The sequence below is a fragment of the Peromyscus leucopus genome, chromosome 23 (assembly GCF_004664715.2).
Source record: "Peromyscus leucopus breed LL Stock chromosome 23, UCI_PerLeu_2.1, whole genome shotgun sequence".
Classification (NCBI taxonomy): Eukaryota; Metazoa; Chordata; class Mammalia; order Rodentia; family Cricetidae; genus Peromyscus; species Peromyscus leucopus.
Genome location: NC_051082.1, coordinates 21,674,767 through 21,698,336, shown reverse-complemented (window position 1 = coordinate 21,698,336; position 23,570 = coordinate 21,674,767). Strand labels below are relative to the sequence as shown.

General features: G+C 47.3%; 1 protein-coding gene across 2 annotated transcripts in view; it reads right to left on the bottom strand.

The window, feature by feature from the left end:
• The window catches only part of Caln1 (calneuron 1), a 490,142-nt gene that overhangs the window by 448,160 nt on the left and 18,412 nt on the right, over window positions 1-23,570 (bottom strand). The window contains exon 1 of one of the 2 annotated variants that reach the window (XM_028870139.2): window positions 23,422-23,505. The exons of the other annotated variant lie outside the window; for it this stretch is intronic. The gene's annotated coding sequence lies outside the window, so the exon portion shown is untranslated. Of the gene's footprint in view, window positions 1-23,421; window positions 23,506-23,570 lie in introns of those variants that run through there. 2 annotated transcript variants of the gene reach the window in all.

The window sequence follows — 23,570 nt, the reverse complement described above, 5'->3', positions numbered from 1 at the left end:
TTGATGACAGTCTCCACTCCACCCCCACCCCACAGTGTATGTGTATATTCACATGTATGTAGACACAGGTATGTGTGCACGTGCATGCTGAGGCTCACAGTTAACACTCATTGTCTTCCACAATTGCTCTTCACGTTCTCGATTTGCTTATTTACATGCTTATTCTATTCTTTAAACATTTATTTATTGTGTGTGAAAGGGAAAGCATGCACGTGCACGTATTTGGTTCATGTGTGAAGGTCAGAGGACAACTTGATGGAGTGGTGCTCTCCTTCCACCATGTGGGTCCTGGGGATCGAACTCGGGACATCAGGCTCGGCAGCAGGCACTTTTGCCCACTGAGCCATCGTCCTAGCCCTCCATCTTATTCACTGAAGCAGGGTCTCTCACTTGAACCTGTGATGGATAACGTTACACTGTAAGTTTAAATCACTGTGCTTAAGAGATCTATAAAACCAAAATGCCTCTGACCTGTAGGCCCCGCTTGACCAAGGACAGATAACTTCCTGGAATACTGGGGGCTGTTGATAACAAATCATGTGGTTCCACTTCTGTAAACAAGCTTGGTTGCCCCAAAGATCACAGGATGTGTGCTTGATTACTCCTAGGCAGGAAGTACGTCAGGATTGTGCTGGCCTCTGATTTTACAAAAGCAGGAAGCACATAGCCTTGTGAGTTTTGCCTTTATATAGCCCCTGACTAATATAATTCAGAGCCATGATCTGAGCACAAGTCTCGGGTATGGACCTGGCCAGTATCTATGGTCCTGGCCACTATTAAATATTTATTTAATAAAATTTATTTATTGTCAGAATGGTGAATATCTGAATGACCCCAGACCTATAGCAAGCCCAGAGCTGCCAGATTCTACTAGTCTAGCTAGCCAGCTTATTCCAGGGAACCCCCTACCCCTGCCTTCCAAGTGCCAGAGTGATGGGTGGGCCAGCGCACCTGCCTGCCATGTATGTAGATTCTCAGGATCTGAACTCTAGTCTCCATGCAAGTACTTTATCCACCTAGCCACCTCCCCAGCCCCAGGAATAAAAATATTCTAGAGACACATATCCCTCCTCTTGGCTATCAGATTATTCAGGCAATACCCCCACCCCCACCCCCCCCCCCACCCCCAATTTTCAATTTCTCCAAGAGTTTCATTCTCCAGTCAGAAGGGGTAACTCGTCTCCCAGAAGGAGATGTCACAGAGTTCTCTCACTTGTCAGATCACCTTGCAGGAGAAACTGGAGCTGAGACAGTGATGAGACCACAGTTTGAGCAGGACTGTTTAGCTATTGTCTCTCTCTCTCTCTCTCTCTCTCTCTCTCTCTCTCTCTCTCTCTCTCAATTTAGTTTCTGTATATGGTTATGTGCACATGTGGATGCAGGCACCAGAAGAGGCCAGAAGAGGGCATTGTATCCTCTAGAGCTGGAGTTACAGATGACTGTGAGCTGCCTGATGTGGGTACTGGGAACCAAACTCAGGTCCTCTACAAGAGCACTCTTAACCATTGTCTTGTTCTTTAAACTGAAATCTCATGTCAGGACCCCAAAGATGGACTTGGGGAGGTGGGAGGGAGTGTCCCTGGACCTCTTTGTTCCTCTTCCCAGTGTGTCTACATTGAATAAATCTCGCCTTTTCTGCTTTTCACCATGACTTGTTTGTCTAATTGGCCTACTGAGGTCCAGTGGGGAGCTCAACTCTTTACGGCTGACGGAGTCCTGGCTCTGTCACTCACGACTCTGGTAACAAAAAGAGAGAGAGCTGCAGAAGATGGACACGCATTTGTTAGAGGAGCCACCTTTGCGGATGAAGTCTACAAACTGGACAAGCTCTAAACGGCCTATCGAGGGCCCAAGGGAATGGACCACCTGGCCAGGTAAACTGGCCACTCAAGGAAACCCAACACGTGAATCAATACTGCTCAGACACGCCCCGCAGAACCCAGAGTCTGCACGACAGCACCAGTCCACAAAGTCCAGGGATCAAACAAAACTGCTGTGTGCGGAAGGAAGGAAGGAAGGAAGGAAGGAAGGAAGGAAGGAAGGAAGGAAGGAAGGAAGGAAGGAAGGAGAGAAGGAAAGAAGGAAAGAAGGAAAGAAGGAAGGAAAGACAGACAGACAGACACAGACAGCAAGAAGATATAGACTGGTGAGCTGACTCAGCAGGCACTTGGCACTGGTCTGAGTTTGATCCCTGGGACCCACATGGTGAAAAGAGAGAACAGACTCTCCCAAGCTGTCATCTGACCTCCACACACACGTCATCACACACGCACACACACACACACACACACACACACATCATCACACACATCCACATCATGCCACACACACACACATACACACACACACATCATGCCACACACACACACATACACACACATCATCACACACACACATCATCACACACACACACATCATCACACACACACATTACACACACACATACACACACACATCATCACACACACACATCATCACACACACACACATCATCACACACACACATTACACACACACATACACACACATCATCACACACATACACACACACATACACACACACGTCATCACACACACACATCATCACACACATGTCATCACACATACACACATCATCACACACACACACATCATGCCACACACACATACACACACACATACACACACACATCATCACACACACACACATCATCACACACATACACACACACATCATCACACACACACATCATCATCACACACACATACACACACACATCATCACACACACACATCATCACACACATCATCACACACACACACACATCATCATCACACACACATACACACACACACACATCATCACACACACATACACACACACATACACACACACATACATCATCACACACACACACATACACACACACACACACACACACAAATAAATAGATAAGTAAATAAATGTTTAAAACTTAATCAGATTCTGCCGGGTGGTGGTGGCGCACGCCTTTAATCCCAGCACAGAGCCAGGCGGATCTCTGTGAGTTCGAGGCCAGCCTGGGCTACCAAGTAAGTTCCAGGAAAGATGCAAAAGCTACGCAGAGAAACCCTGTCTCGAAAAAAACAAAAAAAAAAAAAAAACTTAATCAGATTCTAATTCTCCCTTGTTTTGTTTCTTTCTTGAGGCACTGTCTCATATAGCCCAAGTTGGCCCTGAACTTCCTATGTAGCCAAGGAATGCCTTGATTTCCTGATCCATCACCCTCAACCTCCTGAGTACTTGGGGTTACTTACAGGCATGCCCCTACCACACCTGGTTTATGTGGTTCTGGGAAACAAACCCAGGGCTTTGTTCACATTAGGCAAGTGTCCTACAAATTGAGCTACATCGCTAACCCAAGGGACCCAGATGTTCGAGAGGAATTTCTCGGCCTGCTACAGTCAACAACCTGCAGAGCATAGGCCACAACCAATCAAGATGGACGCAGTCAGGCACCTGCAAATCATCTGGGATGCTAGCATCAGGAGGGAACCTGGGGCTGGCTGCACCCCAAACAGCCTCCTGTTCCAGAAGGTGTTCCGGTCACCTCTTCAGTTTGCATAACCCAATTCGATTACCACCTCCTTCTCTACCAACTGTTAAAGCATATGGGCCGTATCCAACCAGCAATCCTGGGCAACTGCCCTCCAAATTCTGTCAGGAAGAATTACCTCAGAATCCATTGCCTGGTGCTCACACTGCTGGGAGAACGGCTACCTATGGAGCTAAGTCCCTCTATATGAACAGTAACTCGAAATCTATTAGCAGTAACAGGGATCCCTTTCTTCAAGTCATACCTTGATTGAAAGTTTATTTTAGATTTTTAATTTTTAAAATTTGATAGGTTATTATTATTATCTCACTATGTTACCCTGGCTGGCCTCAATGTTAATTATGCAGGCCTAGAACTCACAGAGATCTGCCTACCTCTGCTTCCTGGGTACAGGGATTAAATGCATGCACCACCACACCCAGCAAGATTTATTTTATTTTATATTATGTGTCTGGGTGGGGGGTATGTGCACATGTGTGTACAGTGTCCACAGAGTCCAGAAGATAGCGCTAGATTCCTGGAGCTGGAGTTGCAAGAAGATGTGAGCTGCCTGACATGGGTGCTGGGAACTGAACTCAGGTCTTCTGCAAGAGTAGTAAACATTCTTAACCACTGAGATCTCTCTCCAGCCCCTCAAGCAATAGCTGATTATGACCCTCAATGAGAAAAAAAAATGACACAGTAAAAATGTAGGGCTTAAAATACCTGCCTGATCAATGCACCCCAATTCTTCACCATACCCCAGCACACATATATGTGTTCATATACATGCATGAGCACACATACATGCATCAAAATATTACAGCAACCTCTGAGGCCATTCCTCTGGGTCACCCTGGACAGGCAGCCTGGCACAGGAAATCTGAGTTCTCATTAAGATTAATTCCAACCTAGTGCTAAGGAATTAACTCCATCAGCAAAGTGTTCAAGATGACTGAGTGGGGAAAGGCACTTGTACAAGCATGAAGACCCAAGTTCAAATCCACAGCACCCACTTAAAAAGCCAAAGGTGGCCGTGCACATGTCTATAACCCCAGTAACATGGAGCATAAAGACAGGAGGATCCCTGGCACTTGCTGGTCATCAACCTCGCTCTAAGTTCAGGGAGAGACTCTGTCTCAAGGGAATGAGACGGAGGTGTAGAACAGGACACCAAGTACCCTCCTCTGGCCTCAGCATATGTGACCAGAGGCATACAAAACTGCAAACATGCATGTGCAAATACCACACACACACACACACAGAGCCAGGTGTGGTAGTGTACTGCTGTGGAATGTTCTCTATGCTGTGAATGTGTTCCTATGATTGATTGATAAATAAAACGCTGATTGGCCAGTAGTCAGGCAGGAAGTATAGGCGGGACAAAGAGAGAGGAGAATTCTGGGAAGTGGAAGGCTGAAGCAGACAGACACTGCCAGCCACCATGATGAGAAGCAACGTGTTAAGATACCGGTAAGCCACGAGCCATGTGGCAACTTATAGATTAATAGAAATGGGTTGATTTAAGATATAAGAACAGTTAGCAAGAAGTCATACAGTTTATAAGTAATATAAGTCTCTGTGTGTTTACTTGATTAGGTCTGAGCGGCTGCGGGACTGGCAGGTGAGAGAGATCTGTCCTGACCGTGGGCCAGGCAGGACCAGAAAAACTCTAGTTACAGTGTACACTTGCAATTCCAGAACTGGGGAGGCAGAGACAGGCAGATCCTTTGGGGCAGTTGACCAGACAGCCCAGCCTACTAGACAAGCTCCAAGCCAGTGAGAGAGAGAGAGAGACCCTGTATCTCAAGGGATAGGTATACAACACCTGAGGAATGACATGTGAGACTGTCCTCTGGCCTCCCCATGCGTGTGCATATACGTGCATGCATGCACACACACCTGCACATACTTCTGTAGGCATAAACACCTCTGTACATGCAAAAGAATAACTCAAATCTACAGAGAATATTTAGGGATCATACTCTCCCCAATCATCCCTTGCTGTGATGTGAAGCTTATACATCACCCCTACCCCCTGCAAAACCTGGTCCCTACCTATGACATGATTGGTTGGTGGTGGAAACCTTAGGAGGTGGCTCCTGGCAGGAGGAAGTTAGGTTATGAGGGGGAGGGGTGCTTTTGAAGAGGATACTGTAATTCTCATGTGCTCACTTTCTCCTCTCTCTCTCTCTCTCTCTCTCTCTCTCTCTCTCTCTCTCTGCCCCTTTCTTTCTTCTTCCTCAATCCTACCCAAAGGCACCACAAGGAAGGCAGCTGGACTCCACCAAACCCTCCCTTTCACAACATTTGAGGTGGGCTCAAAAGAAGGAGTCTAACCGGGCGGCGGTGGCGGCGCACGCCTTTAATCCCAGCACTCGGGAGGCAGAGCCAGGCGGATCTCTGTGAGTTCGAGGCCAGCCTGGGCTACCAAGTGAGTCCCAGGAAAGGTGCAAAGCTACACAGAGAAACCCTGTCTCGAAAAACCAAAAAAAAAAGAGAGAAGGAGTCTAACTGACCATAGATGGAGTGCTCTGAAGCCATGAGCCGAAGTAAGTCGCCCCCTTTTAAGGTGTCCACCTCAGTTATTTTGTCACAACCATGAAGAGCTGGCCGACACATCTCTCTGCCTTGACAAATGCCACAGAGGCAGCCCAGTCAGACTCCCTGCCCAGTGACCCAGAGGGAAACTTGGGACACAGCTGTTGTGTTCTGCCCTCCACATGGAGAATTCACGCAGGGCATTTTTCTCTGTCTCCAGAATCAAAAACAACTGTGACTCTTGGAACCTCAAGTTCCCAGGGGAGGAAAAAAAAAAAAAAAGTCACACTTGTGCTAAAGATCCTACAAGGCTGAATGGCTAATTAGGACTTTGTGATTGTGCCAAGTTGGAATGTTGGAGGTCCAGAGTCTAATTATTCCGGGCTATCTTCAGCCCCCTTGAATATTCGTTCAACCACCAGCTAAGTCTTTGGAAAGCATTCTCTTAGCGGACCCTCAGCTTCAACCAGCCCATAAGCTAAGAATACCATCAGATGTGCCAGTTAGGCGGCTCAACCAGTAGAGGCCATGGTCACGAAAGCCTGGTGACCAGTGGCTGATCTCCACCACCCATGTAAAGGTGGAAGGAGAGAATCAGTCCCACAAAGTGATCCTCTGACCTCCGCATGTGTGCCATGACTCATAGACACACATGAACACACACACACACAGACACACAGACACACACACACAGAGACACACACACACACACACACACACACACAGAGTCATCATCATCATAAATAAACAAAATTTTTAAAGATCAACAGATTACATCTGAGGTTTTAGCAGAGATTTCCCAGTTTTGTTGCCTCCTGCCTAACTGATTGATGCTCTCACAAATACCTTTAGAAAATGCCTTGATTTATAACTTTCTTTTGTCCTGTGATGATAGAAACCCATGCAACCATTCCACAGAGGAGAATGTTATTCAGGGCAATTCGACTCCCCATGCCCAAGCCACAGTCGCACATGTTTGCCTCAGATTAAACTCTCTTACTCTCTCGGAGAGGACAGCAGTATTCTGCAGTGATCCTGAGCCTGGGATTTTACTTCCTAAATGGTGAATCTGCAGCAGGAGCTCCCTCATTCTCTGTGCTGGCAGAAAGAGAAAGGTCCGGGTCATCCCAGAGTCTACTTCCAACCAACACCATTCCTGGCTTCCGTGGTCTTTGTTTCCTCTTTGCTTATTGTCTTTGTCCACCTATTTACATAATCATTTAATTGTGCCTCCCAATTCAGTATGCATCTCTGCGAGCCGCCTCCATTCTGGAACAAGGCGAAGACACCTAAGAGGAGCCCAAATCCCGATGTCTCTCAGTGCGCTGCAGCTGTATTGAGTTAGCCCTTCCGGGGTCCTCTTTAGCAATCGCCGCCTATGGCAGCAGCAATTCCACTCTCATTTAGAACTAGGAAATCTGCCTAGCCGGAGAGATGGTGCCGATGAAGCTAACAAAATTCCACTTTGTTAAGCATTCATGTAATCTTGTTAGCCTCTGGGTTCACAGCACAGCACTCCCAAGGGGCACAAGAAAGAAATGAAGCCATCACTGTGTCTGGACCAAGCATTTGTTACTCTTCCTGCTGTACCTGTGGGCTCTCCTCTGGTTCAAGGGCAGCGAAGGGAAAACCTCAGTATGTTGCCCAAGGTCACTGGAGCTTTCGATGTCTTAAGCTCCCATTGGTACAATTGCGTTTTCCTCTAACTTGGGGGCTAAGAGGGAGAGAGGAATTGTGTCGCCCGGAAGTTGCAGAAACACAGGCTTTCAGAGCTAGGTGCAGTGATATACCTGTAATCCTAGCACCTGGGAGGCTGGGGTCAGAGAATCCAGTTCAACCTGGGCTACGTATACATCAAGACTGTGATGGTCGGTATTGGGTGTCACTTTGACAGGATCTGGACTCACCCAGGAGACACATCAGGACGTGACTGTAAAGGACTTTCTAGATTGGATTAATTGAGGTTGGAAGATCCACCTTAAATGTGGATGGCTCCATGGCAGGGGTCCTGGACTGAATACAAAGGAGAAAGCAAGTTAAGTACCAGCATCCATCTCTCTCTCTGCCTCCTGACTTCAGATGCAATTTGGCATACATCCTCAAATGTCTGACACCATGTCTTCCCCCATGGACTACATCCCTTGAACTGAGAGCCAGAGTAAACCTTTCCTCCCTTAAGTTACTTCTGTCAAGAGTTTTGACACCACAACTAATAAAAGTAACTAATGGAGATGCTGTCTCACACAAACAAACAACAGCATTAAAAAGGCGTGTTTCTGTCTTCCCTCACCGATGGCAGACTGTGATCCCACTGTTGACCCCACTGTGCAAACAAGAGGAGCATAATATGTCCAGGTAAGCAAGTACTCAGACAATGGCTCCACTCTCCGGCTCTTCTTGGGATGCACAATGCACTCTGAAGTCGAGATGTGAACAAGCCAAAGGGCCGGGGTGTGGCTCAGTAGTAAACCCTTTGCCTAGCACGGGCAAGGTTCTAAGTTTTATATCCAGCACTGTAAATAAACAAACGAATAAATCAAATAGGCTAGCGGAGAGACCATCCCAGAGGGCACTATAAAGTTAGAGTTAGGCTGGAGAAAAGGATCCGTTGGTAAAATGCTTGCCTCGAAAGCACGAAGACCTGAATTCAACTCCCAGAACCAATGTATAAAAAGCCAGGTATTGCTATGGGATGGTCCCTCTGTACACTGTGAATATGTACTTCTCTCATTGGTTGATAATAAAGTTGTTTGGGCCTATGACAAGACAGGATAAGGTTAGGTGGAAGAATCAAACTAGAACTCAGAGGAAGAGGAGAGGGGTTGGGAGAGATGCCCAGAGCTGCCGAAGAAGCAGGATGCTGGAGGACCTGTAAGCCATGGACCATGTGGCAATAAATAGATGAGTAGGAATAGGTTGATTTAAATATAAGAGCTAGCTAATAATAAGCCTGAGCCATGGGCCAAACATTTACAATTAATACAAGCCTCTGTGTGATAATTTGGGAAGTGGCTGCTGGGTATTTGGGAGTTGCTGGTGGGACAGAAACTCCCCTCCAATTACAAGGCATGGCAGCAGAAACTGAAAAATCTCAGCACTGGAGAGGTGGAGTCTGCTGGACTCCTGGGGCTCACTGGCCAGCCAGCTTAGCAGCTGAGTGCTAGGCCAGTGAGAGAACATGTCTCAAAACATGAGGTTGGGGGGGCTGGAGAGCTGATGGTCTCAGTGGGTGATAAGGACTTGGGGCCAGTAAATCAACACTGACCCTGGTTGTTGCTGACTCAAAAGCATGCATGAGGAGGGAGGAGCCAGGGTCCAGAAAACAACCTAGAGCCTAATTTAACATGGACACTTGGTAAAGTACTCACTTAGCCCTGGGTTCAATTCCCAACAATATAAACTGGGCATGGTAGAGCATATCTGCAATCTGAGTACTTGAGAGGAGGAGGCAAAAGGATCAGGAGTTTAAGGTCATTTGTGGTTATACAGGAAGTCTGAGGCCAGTCTGAACTACATGATACCCTGTCTCAAAGCAAACGCAACAAAAACAAAATACACAGTGAACTGAGTGTAGCAGTCATCCCAACACTCTGGAGTCTGAGGCAGGAGGATCACAACTTTGAACCTGACCTGGGACACGTAACACATTGCAGCATAACCTGCAATAGTAAGTCTGGGGTAAGACAGAAAGACTTTAAAAAATGCAGGAGATATAGAAGAGAAAGCAGCCCATCAGCCTGGGATCTTGTCTTTCTTGCTATGAGTCAAGAAACTCCAACACAACTGATAAAGTCAAAACTGCCCGCAGAGATAGCATGTGTTTTGCCATCTCAATATAGAACATCTCAAATAGGATGTCCAAAACAGCAAGCGAGGGCTGGGGAGATGCTCAGCGGTCAGAGTGACTGTTGGTCCTGCAGAGGGTCCAAGTGTGAATCCCAGCACCTCTGTCAGTCAGCTTACAACCCCCTGTAACTCCAGCTCCGGGGACACAGCACCCTCCTCTTTCATGCCCGGCACCCATGCGGCACACACCCACACAGAGACACCTGTGAACTGTACTTGCTTATGGCCAGAGTGCTTTTGGCCCCGAGTTTACCTGTATTAGCATTCTGCTCATCCCCAAAGCTAAGAGTGCATCTTGGGAAACCACAAGATAACTTTTTGCTTTTGTTTTTGTTTTTCTCTGTGTAGTTTTGGTGCCTGTCCTGGATCTCACTCTGTAGACCAGGCTGGCCTCGAACTCACAGAGATCCACCTGGCTCTGCCTCCCAAGTGCTGGGATTAAAGGCTTGCGCCACCACCACCCGGCTTGACAACTTTATTTACAACAACAAATGACTTGAGATTAAAAAAAATAAGGAAACTAGCTCACAAAATGTAAATTTAAATTTTAAACTTTGATTCATCTTTAAGCATCTCTGTTACTTATAGCAATGTAACTTAGACAAACCACAGAATCAGAAGCAGTGATGTGCTCATCGGGTAGAGAGAGACTGTCACCAAGTCTGATGACTTGAGTTCAATCCCCAGGACACACATAATGGAAAGCAAGAGTGGACTCCTGAAAGTTGTCCCGTGACCTCTGGATGAGCATGATGCACGTGTGCACGTGTGTGCGCAGTCACACACACATACACACTACATACTGTAAAGAAGAGATATGTGAATCACCACTGTGCTTTATTCACTACAGTAAAGAATTATAATCAACCTAATTGTCCATCAACATATGAGTGGATGATGACCATATAGGAGTATTATTCAGAGCTAGAGAAAAATGAAATCACAAAATATGAAGGAAAAAGGATGGACTTAGAATATTAAGGGAGATCCCATAACCTCAGAAAGAAAGAAATGCATGTTCTCCCTCACATGCAGAACCTAGCTCACAACTTATGCATATGTGCAAACAAGTGTGCATGGGGGTACAGTCTAACATATAGAAAGGGAACAAGAAAGGCTGAGGATTAGAGGAGGACGAAGAACTGAGGGCAGGTCATAGACATGAGTTATAAAAGATGATAGGAAGCTAACTGATTTTCCAGTTCCGTTTCTGTCATGGATTTTTGTTTGTTTGGGTAGTGGATAAGTGCACAAAAATAGATTCGATCGTGAAAGTATAAAATCCAATATGAAGCCCCACAGCTTCGGAACGGCTATACTAACTGTATAGATGTGTATTGAGATGTAATGACTTTGGCTCTAGTTAACTTGGGTGTGTGATGTTTACTTGCAAGGTTTTTTTTTTTAATAATAAAGTTTATTTTAAAGAAGAAAAGAAAACCATAGAATCCTATACAGCCCTTGTAAATACAACAAAGCATGACTCTTCCTCTTGAGAGAACTGACCCGTGTCTTGGATCATCTCTCTCTCTCTCTCTCTCTCCCCTAAATGTCTGTCCCCTGTCCCCCTCCCTCTCTCCTTCTCTTTCTGCCAACACTTAAATTTGAAGAATGTACCAAGCCCTAGCTAGCTCTGCTTATCAAACTCAATAACTTTGCTTCCATCTAAAGGAACTCTGGAGGCGTGTCCCTGGCACCAGTGCTGGGCTATGTGTCCCTGATGAAAGCCCCCTCTCAAAAAAAATTAGAAGACGGTGGGGGATTGGGGGGGCGGGGGTTGGTGGCATGGCTCATCAGGCCAAGACATCGCCACCAAGCCTGGCAACCGAAGTTCCGTCTCTCAGATCCACACAGTGGCAGCAGAAAACAGGCTCGCACAAATTGTCCTCTGACCTCCCTGTGTGTGCCACAGCGTGTGTGCACTCACACTCACCCCTCCTCACACACATAAATGACCGCAACTAACGCTTTTAATTGGAAAAGACAGGGTCCCCTCCACCCTGCTCTCCTATGGATCTTCTTACTCTACAGCAGGAAACCCAGCGCCCAGCTTCCCTTAGAGGAGAGCAGCCAGGAAAAGGCTCTCGCCTCATCTCTAGGAGACTCAGGCCATCTTCCCAACAATGGACCCGTAGGGAGCCAGCCCTGGCTGAGGTGAGGAAAACCTGGCGCTTTCTTTAGGTTCGGAAAAGGCGAAGACTGGAGCATCTGGGGAGATGGTAGAAGAGAATGTGGCTGAAGCCGATCTGTGGAGCCGATCCTAAGCTCCAAGGATGGGTACCGGGATAGATTCCAGCGTGTGGGCGACCACATCCCGGAGTATATAAGCTTTGGTGGGGGGCATGCAGGACCTCATCTATCCTGGGCCTCAGTGATGTAGCCAGGCTGGTTTCTTTCTCAGGGGATCAAAATGTACAGGGTTCAAGCCCTGGGGAGTAGAAATGGCTCCAGGGAGCTGGCTGGGCTCCTTGTGAATGTGAGAATGTGTTGTCCCATTTGGAGCTCTCTGGAGAGTTTCCGAGGGCCAAGTCTCCCGGCCTCGCTTTGACAAGCGTCACTTTTCATCTTCCTTGGCTCCGGGAGCCAGCCAAAGCATGTGGGTGAAAAAAAAAAATCAGTTAATAACTATGCACATTTTATAATAAATTTTAACAATTTAAGAGTACAGTACAGCTTTATTCTCGTTTTGATTTCACCACACTAATTCAGCGCATAATAACCTGCCAGGGACACAGAGCTCACTTGACGTATGCTCTGAGCCCCAAGACACTGGAAAGAGCTGCAGAGGGACTTCAGGTTGCACTCCCAGTGCAGCAGAGGACTCCCCCTTTTCTCCTTAGGAGAAACAAGGGGTGCAGTGTTGAGTCGCTGGGAGGAGATGCAAGCTTGGAGATGCATGGGTCTCAGTGGCTGTCTTCTGTGTTGCTCTGTCCCCCACGGGAGGGCTGGCAGAGGAGGGACCGAAAGCCACAGAGGGGCTGCTATGTCTGAGAACAGCCCAGCTCTCCCGGTATCAGGTTCAGGGATCACTGCGTTCCCTGGATCTCTTGGACACTGACCACAAGGTAGAGTGGTTCATTTTCCCCTAACTGACAGCTGGCCACCCCCACCTTTCAGACTTGAGCTGAGCCCCAAGGAAATGTGCACAGGGGCACAGATTTAAAAAATAAATAAATAGGCCCTGGAGAGACAGCTCAGTGGTTAAGAACACATACTGCTCTTTCAGAAGATTTCTCCCAACAGTGCCTGCACCAGGCCGTTTACAATTGCCTATAACTCCAGCTCCAGGAGATCTGACGCCCTCTTCTGGCCACTGTGGGCAACTGTATACATGTGTGCATACACATACACAGACAGACACACACATAGACACATAAATGAAAGTAACATTAAATGGTTTTTTGTTTCTTTGTTTTTTTGTTTTGGTTTTTCTAGACAGGGTTTCTCTGTGTAGCTTTGCGCCTTTCCTGGAACTCGCTTTGTAGACCAGGCTGTCCTCAAACTCACAGAGATCCGCCTGCCTCTACCTCCCGAGTGCTGGGATTAAAGGCGTGCGCCACCACCGGCCAGCTAAATGTTTTTTTAAAGTGAAAGGAATGCCCTGCCTTCAGCATCAATCTTTAATCCTCTTCCTAGGGACTGAAGTCATCCATCTAAACAGTTTCAAAGCTTCGGGGAATTGACTTTGGGTTCCGCTGTCAATGGAATATCCAAGGCTTTTCTCTAGAGCAGTGGTTCTCAACCTTCCTAATGCTGTGACCCTTTAATACAGTTCCTCATGTTATGGTGACCCCCCCCAACCATAAAATTACTTTTGTTGCTACTCCATAACTGTAGTTTTGCTACTGTTATGAATTGTAATGTAAATATCTGATATGCAGGATATCTGATATGCAACCCCAAAGGGGGTCATGACCCACAGGTGATGTTGGCACGAACTGTCAGCAGTGGTGGAGGAAGAGATAGCCCAGAATGGCCACCAGCAGCCTGAGATACTTTATCTTTTAGGAACACTTCACTCAGGTAAGGTCAAATCCTTGGCTTTACCAGAGAAAAGAATTTCAGGGTTAGCTCAGCAAAAGGCAGAGTTGGAATTTGTCAAAGGATGCTTATGTTTTAAGCGAAGAGTTTATTTCACAGGTTAGTTAGTTTGTTTGTTTATTTATTTATTTATTTATTGAGAGAGAGACTCAACAGTGGATTGTTGAGGTCAGAGGACAACCTCAGATGTCCATCCCTATTGTCCACCTTGTTTGAGATGTAGTCTCTTCCTGACCACTGTACAGCCTGACTCCAGCTGGCTGCCCCACAAGCTTCCAGGGAATCACCTGTCTCTGCCTGGCCTCCATCTCGCCAAGGAACGCTGCCATCACAGATGTGTATGCCATACCCTACTTTTACATTGTTTCTAGCTATTTGAACTGGGGTCTTCCTGTTCGCACAGAAAACACATCTTCCACTGAGCCACCTCCACGGGCCCCTGAAAGACATTTTCAATATAGATCTCAGGCATGAGGTTAATAGAAAGAGAGGTGCTTGGGCAGAAAGCAGGGTGCGCCTGAGAGCTGGGGGTGGGCTTCTCAGAGGAGAGTCTTAGTGTGTAAGTATCCCATTATTCTGGAACGCTTTGGAAAGTCATTGTTTAACAGCTGGCCCCAACCCCACAATTTCCCCATCTTCACTTCCCCATTTAAAACTTTCTGGATCTCTGTCTCTGTGTGTGCAAGTGCGTGCGTGTGTGCGTGTGCGTGTGAGTGTGTGTGTGTGTATGTGTATCAGATCTCTCGGGACAGAGCTACAGATGACTGTGAGCTGCCCATCACCAGCGCTAAGAGTCAAAATCAGGCCCTCTATAAGAGCAGCAAGTATTCGTAACTGCAGAACCAGCCCTCCAGTCCTCTTTTTGATAATTCAGATAATAAAGCAGCTCCAAGGTGCCCGGGATGAGAGTGTCCTCTGAACACAGCAAAAGCAGGAACTGTCAGGGCCTCACACTGCCCACCTTGGTCTCTGAGGATCACTCACTGGGATTGGCAAGTTGAGCTGGCTGGCCAGGGGGCTGTAGGGATCCACCTGTCCCCTTCCAAGTGCTAAGATTAAAAGTGCACCACCGTGCCTGGCTTTCTTAGGCACATGCTGGGACAGAACTTGTGACCTCTTTGCACAAGAAGGGTCAGGGCATGGCCTTCCATGTAAATGGGGTTTCCAGCAAGATTCTGAGAAAATTGCAGATTTGCCCTGAAAGGGAAGAAAGGGCTTAAGCCATTATTAAAAGTGTTGGAGGTCTTGCTTCTCTACTGGGGAGAGTCTGCAGGCAGAGTCTGAGTTAAGGGGCTTCTTTCCCCTCTCATGTCCCCCCAAATTCTCCCTGTATTTCTAGCTTGCCTCTCTACAGGATATGGAAATCCAGATCCATGGAAATAGTAGTATCTATTTCCATCACACATTCAAAAGAGCATAAGCAGATGTGTGTATAAAAATACAAAAACATAAACTAAGGATAAAAAGGCAGAATGACTCTCAAAGCCTATCGGGGACCAAGAGACCGCAATGGGAACGACTGAGAAATTAGACAGTTTGGGAGGGTCGTCCTTGATTGACGGGCCCCCTTGCTTTGGCACTATGTGGCAGAGAAGAAGATGGCTTGCAATGGGCAGGTATCAAAATAAAACATGCCATAGTTCCTTTCAACAGCACACCCCCCTCCCATGACCTAAAGACCTCTCCCTTTAAGGCTCTGCCTCTTAAAACCTCCACCGCCACCTCCTAATAGTCCCAAGCAGGCAACAAAGCCTTTAACATGTAAGACTTTGGCGAATGTTCTAGATCTAAGTGGTAGCACGTCTTGAACAGGGAGACACAACTGCTCAGCCCTCCTGGTTAGCTTTTCCTTGTGTCCTTAACAGCTGTGGCCTCTCAGAGTTCAGCCTCAGGTTTTCCTCTCTCTACCATCCGTATCTTGATGATCTCATCTGACAGGACTCCCAAGACCCTTTGTACTCTGATGACCCTCAAGGCTGCCTCTGAGGTGGGGGGTGGGGGGGGCGGGGGGGGGGCAGATGGCTCAGAGGGTAAAGTGCTTGCCAGGCAAGCATGAGGCCATAAGTTCTATCCCCGGCATGTGCCTAAGAAAGCCAGGCACAGTGATGCGCTTTTAATCTCAGCACTTGGAAGGGGACAGGTGGATCCCTACAGCCCACTGGCCAGCCAACTCAGCATACTTGCAAATCCCAGTGAGTGACCGTCAAAGATCGAGGTGGATAGTGTGCAGGTGGACAGCCAGGGCTGCTCTCTGGCCTTCACATGCATGTGCACACACATGAACACATGCAAAAGGCTACCTCCAATCAAGATCTGGCCGCTCTCAAGTCTGACCACTGTCCATTTCCCCCTAGGAGCCTCCACAGATGTCTCCAAGTAAAGACAAGAAAACCTCCATGCCCACTCTCCTCCGGGACCTGCTCCATCCACAGGGTCCCCATCTCAGGTCACAGAAACCTGAGTCACTCCCCCACTCATCTTTCTCTTCCACACTGATGTTCAATCCACCCACAAATCCCATACGAATCCAGTTGCCTCCTGCCTAAAAAGAAAAAAGCGGCACTTCCCACACATCCTCAGTGACCGCTCAGCCAGCTGTCTTCCATTCACCTGGCCGCCTGGTCTCATTTCTGTCACTTTAATAAAAGACCTTGACAAAAGTCAACTTAGGGAAGAAGGGATTTATTTGGATCACAAGTCCAGGTCCATCACTGAGGGGCTGTCAAGACAGCAATTCATGCAGCTAGGCACGTAAAATTCAAGAGCAGAAAGAAATGAATGCACCAATATTGCCTACTTCTTCTGATACTCAGCTCAGTTTTTTTTTTCCTTTTCTCATGCAGCTCATGACCCCCTGCCTAGGTAATGGTGCCACCCACAGTGGGAATGGGCCAATTAACAGTCAAGATAATCCCTCACAGACATGCCTATAGGCCAATTGGATTTAAACAATTCCTCAATTGTGGCTCTCTTCTAAAATAGCTTTAAGCTGCCTCAAATTGTCAACCAAACCGTCCCACACACCTGGATTATAAACTCAGACCCCAGCTAGTCTTCTCGCCTGCCCGCTTTCATCTTTGCCCTCCCCTGACCGCCATCATCTTTTCTCAACACAGAAGTGAAGAGGATTTGTTTCAGATTTTGCTCAGAGTTCAGTGGTTGGGAGAATCCCTTTTTCTGAGGAAACCTAAACAACATCCACCCCCTCCTCATAAGGTCCCAATGAAAACCCAAAGGACAATTCCACCACAGTTCACCCTGGGGAACCAATGAGTCTCCAGGGCTTACTTAAGGAGCGTGGGTGCGGCTGCACATGCTGCAGGACAAGAATGTGTGGAAGCTCAGAGGACAACTTGCAGGAATCAGTTTTCTCTCCTCCCACCATGTGGGTTCCAGGCCTCTAACACAGGTTGCCAAGCTTGGTGGAAGTTCCTTTACCCAATGAGCCACCTCACCAACCCCATAAATACTGCTTTTAAAAAAAAAATGAGGGGTGGTGGCACACACCTTGAATCCCAGAACTTGGGAGGCAGAGGCAGGTGGATCTCTGTGAGTTCAAAGCCAGCCTGGTCTACAGAGTGTTGTAGAATACTATTTTAAGGTGCGTTACTTTATGTTTATGTTGCATTTAACTCTGTGAAGCTGTGTTGCTGTGCCTGTCTAAAACACCTGTTGGTCTAATAGAGAACTGAACGGTCAATAGCAAAGCAGGAGAAAGGGTAGGCAGGGCTGGCAGGCAGAGAGAATTAATAGAAGGGGAAATCTGGGAGAAAAAAAAGGAGGTAGAAGGAATGAGAGAAGAAGGGGGAAGATTTAAGAGGCCAGCCACCCAGATACACAGCCAGACACAGAGTAAGAAGGAAAGAAAACATATACAAAAAGATAAAATCCCTGAGGCCAAAGATAGATGAGATAATTTAAAGTTAAGAAAAGCTGGCTAGAAACAAGCCAAGCTAAGGCCAGGCATTTATAGGTAAGACTAAGCCTCCGTGTGTGATGTTATTTGGGAGCTGGGTGGTGGGCCCCCCAAAAGAAAAATCAACCAACAACAACAGTGTGAGTTCCAGGATAGCCAGGGCTACACAAAGAAACCCTCTCAAAAAGAAGGAGAGGAAGAGGAGGAAAAAGAAGAAAGAAAAGGAGGAGGAGGAGAGGAAGAAGAAGATGATGAAGATTGATGGATGGGGATATAGCTTAGTTGGTGTCATGCTTGTCTGGTGCGCATAAAGCCCTGAGTTCCACCCTGCTATACAAATACCTTCCCTGTAGACACACAAGCAACATCTGCCTCCTTTTCTTAAGATTCCAACAACAAAACAAAGTATGATTCCACCAAAGTTCGCCCTGGGGAACCAATGAGTTTATTGGGCTTTCTTATAGAACATGGGTGAGGGGTTGCTGGCAGAATGGCATGGGTGAGCCCCAATGTGGCTACAGTGGAAAGTCTACACCCAGCATGGACGATGGCTTCCCCATACCTGCATAGATAGAACCCCTTCAATTAACCTTCTCCAGCCCATGTACTCTAGCACCTCCCAAGACCCCAGGCCACCTGCAACAGGGGTAGTGTTTCATATAAGGAGCCTCCCCATCCTCTCTGCCTAAGAGAGAATGACAGTTGTCAACAGGCTCCATTGTAGTAGATTCTTGCCAGCAGGCACGGGTGATCTCATGAAGATGGCAGTTATTTCCCCAGAGAATTGCATTCGACAACACCAGCACTATATCCTATCTCCCTCAACCTCAAAGCCACAGTTCTTAGGGGGCCTCCAAGAATCATTACCCAGTGACATAGATCATTTTGTCTTAGCTATTTTTTTTTTGAGACAGGGTCTACTGTAGCCTCAGTTGGCCTCAAACTGCCTATACAGTCAAGGATGACCTTGAACTTCTGAGCCTCTGCTTCCCAAGTGCTGGAATAACAGATGTGTACCATAATACCCAGTTTATGAAGTGCTGGGGATGGACCCCAGCACTTCTGCATGCTAGGCAAGAACTCTGTCAACTGAGCTATATTCCCAGCCCAGCCCCCTCCACTGTGATGCCGAAACAACTACACACACACACACACACACACACGAAGAGTTCAGGGGGGGGGTAATTTTCTCCCTTAGAATAAAATCCTTCCCCTTACAGACATCCAAGACCCCTTTGTAATCTAGCCACATCTCCAGCCTTCCCTCTCACCATATGGTTATAGATAACACAACCACCTGGAATTGCTACCACCCCCTAGAGTGGTTCATTCACTTCTGGTCTGTGCATGGGTTACTTATAGGTCTAGAATGTTCTCTCAGTGCCAATTTGTAAACCGAAGTTTCTCTGTCCTGCCCATCCCACTCGGGCAGCAGCTGTTTTTATAAAATAATCACTCAGAGGTTTAATATTAACTGCAAACTCTTTGGTCTATGGCCCAGGCTTATTGCTAACTAGCTCTTTATCTTAAATTAACCCATTTCTATTAATCTATGTATCACCACCTGTCTTGTGGCTTTACCTGTGTGCCATTATTTCTTGCTCCCCCGGCAGCCCTCAGCATTACCTTGACTCTACCTTCCTTCTCCTTGTATCATTCCTTGGATTTCCCCCCTGGCTATAACCTGTCTTGCCATAGGCCAAAGAAGCTTCTTTATTAACCAATGGTAGCAACACATATTCACAGTGTACAGAAAGACCAGCCCACAGCATCAATTCTTTAGGAAATCAATTTAGGGATCACTTAATTGAAGGAAGACTTCCCTGATCCCAAGTTACATAGATTCCATGGATTTCTTTCCAGGGTTCACTGGATTGGGACAACTTACAATCTCTTTTGTTGATTCTCCACTTTATAAAGCTGTGTAGCTTCAGGTATTTTCTTACAGTAATGGAAAACTGAGTAACACAGATATCCAGAAAGCAGTATTTATTGGACCAAAAGGTGTTGAGTGTCTACACACAAACCACAGATCAACTTGTTGATTCACTGATTAATAAACTGCTGGACTTTTTCTACACAGTGGAGCAACCACTCAAGCCGATCTTTCTGTCTGGAGCTGTTTCTCCTTTCAGAGCCTTTCTTCAAAGCATGAAGAGGAGGAAATAGCTCATGACAGGGGAAGGCATCTGTCACATGACTGCCCTGACTGATCAGAATGGCATAAAGGACACCCAGAGCCTACAGGCATCTGGAACAGGTCTTAGTACAGGAGATTTTTTTTTCTACAATTCAAATTTCTCTACCAATGGATACGCTTCCGTTCACATTTATTACTGGTATGGGATTTTCTGTCTCTCTGGCTCATCTGCATTCCCTCAGTAAACTGAATGGGAATTGGTGATGCTTAGTCATTAAAAATCACCTATGTTTGGTGGTTAAATGTCCACAGAACATCATGTTATTTGTTCAGTTAACTTTCATGGAGCAGAAATGCCTGGCTAGGTCCTGCTCTGGCCTTTGGGAGAAAGGCAATAACAGGATAGGATCCAAGAGGTCATCTCTGCCTTCAGAAAAGACCAGCCCAGCAGTCAGAGGAGGGGCCGTTGGAGTTATCTAAATGGCTGGGTCCTTGCGTGAGTGTGTGCTTATTGATGGCAGTTGAGATAAAAGGTCTTTCTTGGTACCTATGACATACTCAGACTTCAGCTCCATTATCTCATTCAATCCTGACAACTTTAATATATTACAGATCCCAGGCCAGGCCCACACTGTCCTCACAGAGCTGAGATCCCAGTGAAGGTCTATCAGTCCTCAGAGGTCAGGCCCTGTCCATTGCCCACCCCAGCAATCTGAGCGCCTATCTGGGTCTTTTAGTAAATACTAATGATTAGGTATGGTAGTGCTGATCTGTAATCTTAGCACATGGGAGGCTGAGGTAGGGGGCTTACCATGAGTTTGAGATCAGCCTGAGTTACGTAGTGATGCTCTGTTGCCATTATATATATTAAAACAAAACAAACAACAACAAAAACCAGGTCTGGGGATGTGGATTGGTAGAGTGCTTGTCTAGCATGCACAGACCCTGGGTTCAATTCCCGGCACTGCATGACCCAGATGTGGCTATACACATCTGTAACCCTGGCACCTGGCACTGAAGAAACAAAGACAGAAAGAGCAGAAGTTCAAGGTCATTCTTAACCACATAGAGAGCTCAAGAACCTGAGTTGTATTCCCCGAACCCACATGAAAATGCCAGACATGGTAGTGTGTACCTATAATCCTGGCACTGGGGGCACAGGGACTGGATGATCCCAGAGAGGCTGGCCAGCTAGTCTAGCCTAATGGATAAAGTCCAGGCCAGTGAGAGACCCTATCTCCAAGGAGGTGGGCAGCATCCCAGAGGTTGACCTCTGACCTCCATGCCTATGCCCCCACACACATTCACGCACACACACTAAGATTGAAAGAATGTTTAAGGACCAAAAACCATACCAGCACCGTTGCCAGATCTAAACAAACCCCACTGGGAGCTCTAGGCAACTTTAAGGCCAGCAGACATCAGTAAATTGAAAACAACCGCACACACCATTAACTTGCAAAGAACAATTGACGATAAACAACGGTCCTCTGATTTACTTATTGTTCATGGGTGCCTGATGGGACAAGGACACCACCGTTTGTGATATCCATCCCCCCCCCCCGCCCCCCACCTCTTTTGTCAAACCTCAGCAAGCTGGAGGGGGCTGTTGACACTTGAACAATAGCACGCAGAGCAGCAGGGGACCTCTGGCATTGGGAAGGACAGATGAGGTACCCGTGTGGACCTCCTCGGGGACCTTCACCTCTGAACCCTCCTGCTGTGCACACTGAGGCCTCGTCCTGATGACAGTGGCCAGGTCCCTTTGCAAATCCCCAGAGAAGCTGTTTGCAGAGGAACTGGAAGCACAGCCTTGGGCAAAACCATCCTACAGACTGCGCTCCATCTTGCAGGATGAAACCCTCTGCCACTGACTTTTGTTTTTTTCCACAGAGAACAACTCTTCCCGGGTTTTCTTTCAGGGAAATCTTCAAACTGCCCCACAAATCCACCAGGAGTCACAGAGATTGGCAAGTCCACCCCATGCTACATTCTAAGGCTTTGAGCAATCTCTCCTAACCGGAGAGTTTCGGCGCTATAGAGAATTTTATTCTTTTACTAATATGGATTGCAACGGACCTACAGTGTGTGGGAGGCAGATGTACTGACTTCCACCCTTAACCCAGAGGAAATGCCCATCCTTGACTAGGGGACTGGGAAGGATGGCACACACAAGAACTACTGTTCAAACAAATACTTTGAGCCTCTGTTTGTGATAGCAACTAGGGGAGGGGGGTCCCTACTGACATAACCAGGTTACAGCTCATTTCCCTCCCAATGGCTTCGGAGTGATGTTCCATAGTCAGCAGTTAAAAAAAAAAATTACTGAGGGAAATCAGCAAAGGTGTTTTCCTTCCTCAGTGTGTCTCCCTGGTGAGAAGTTGATATCCCATAGGAATCCCTGCCCCCTGGCCACGTGGACCCAGGGACCGGCACTCGGAATAAAGGAGTGACCATCTGCTGGAAACTGGCTTTCAGGGTCATCTATGGAGGCACGTGAAGCTGAATGGAAGGAAAACCTTCTCCTTGGGTCTGAGCTGAGAGGAGTGGTTCACCCCAGAAGGAGACTGTGGGGGCGGACACAAATCAATGTAGAATTTGTGGATGGATGTGTGCTCTGGGCCCGTGTACAATTTACAAGATGCCAAGTGAAAAGAAGAGAAATTTCCTTTCTCCCTCGCTCTTCCTCTCTCTTTTTTGCTCCCTTCCAGGCTCCAGCGGATCCTTAAATCAAAACAACTCTTTAGAAGAGAGCCTGAGACTAGGCTAGAAGTGAGTTTCCTCAAAAGGCAGGAGGAAAGAGGTGACGGATCTCTGGGAACAGACAGCAAGCATTTTTTTTTTTAAACGTAGCAGCATTCCGAGTCTAGGGAGCGGGGATGCCTGGGGGACAGGTGTTAACATGGTGCACCTCTGGGACAATTTCTGGAGAGAAAGTTGTATGGCCCGCACGGCCATCTTCGCTCTGAGTGGCAGATCAGGGGTTACTTTCAGAAAAGCAAACTGAGTCAGGGTGACATCCTTTTTTCACGCTCACCGGGGGTGAAGGGACTCGGCCAGGAGGAAATGCTTTTGCACAAGCCAGAACCGGACTAAAGATGTTTTTTCCCCCCAATTCTGCAGCCCACCTGAGCAGCTAGGTGAAGCCAGGGCCAAAACAAACAGATGAGGAGCACCCTCCAAGGCGTCCCTTCCCTTCCCTCCCTTCCCTCCAAAGCCCAGGGAATCAAGACTTGATTTGTCTCAACTCGGTCCTGAGCTGAGGGATCAGAGAGGAAGGAGAGGGGAAGAGGGAAGCCAGAGGGGCCAGGCAACATCCATGCAGTTAGTGTCTCACTGATTCAGAGACACACGAGCCTGAGTGCCAGCGGTAAGGACCATACCTCCTGCTGATCTCGGGAGAAGTGCTCCAAGATCCATGGCTGTGGAGTTGGGGGAAGAGACGCTAAGCCATCTGAAGGAACAGAGCACTGCGGCTCCTCAGCCTGACGGGCCAGGGCGAGCTTTAATTAACAGGGTCTGATCCCTCTTC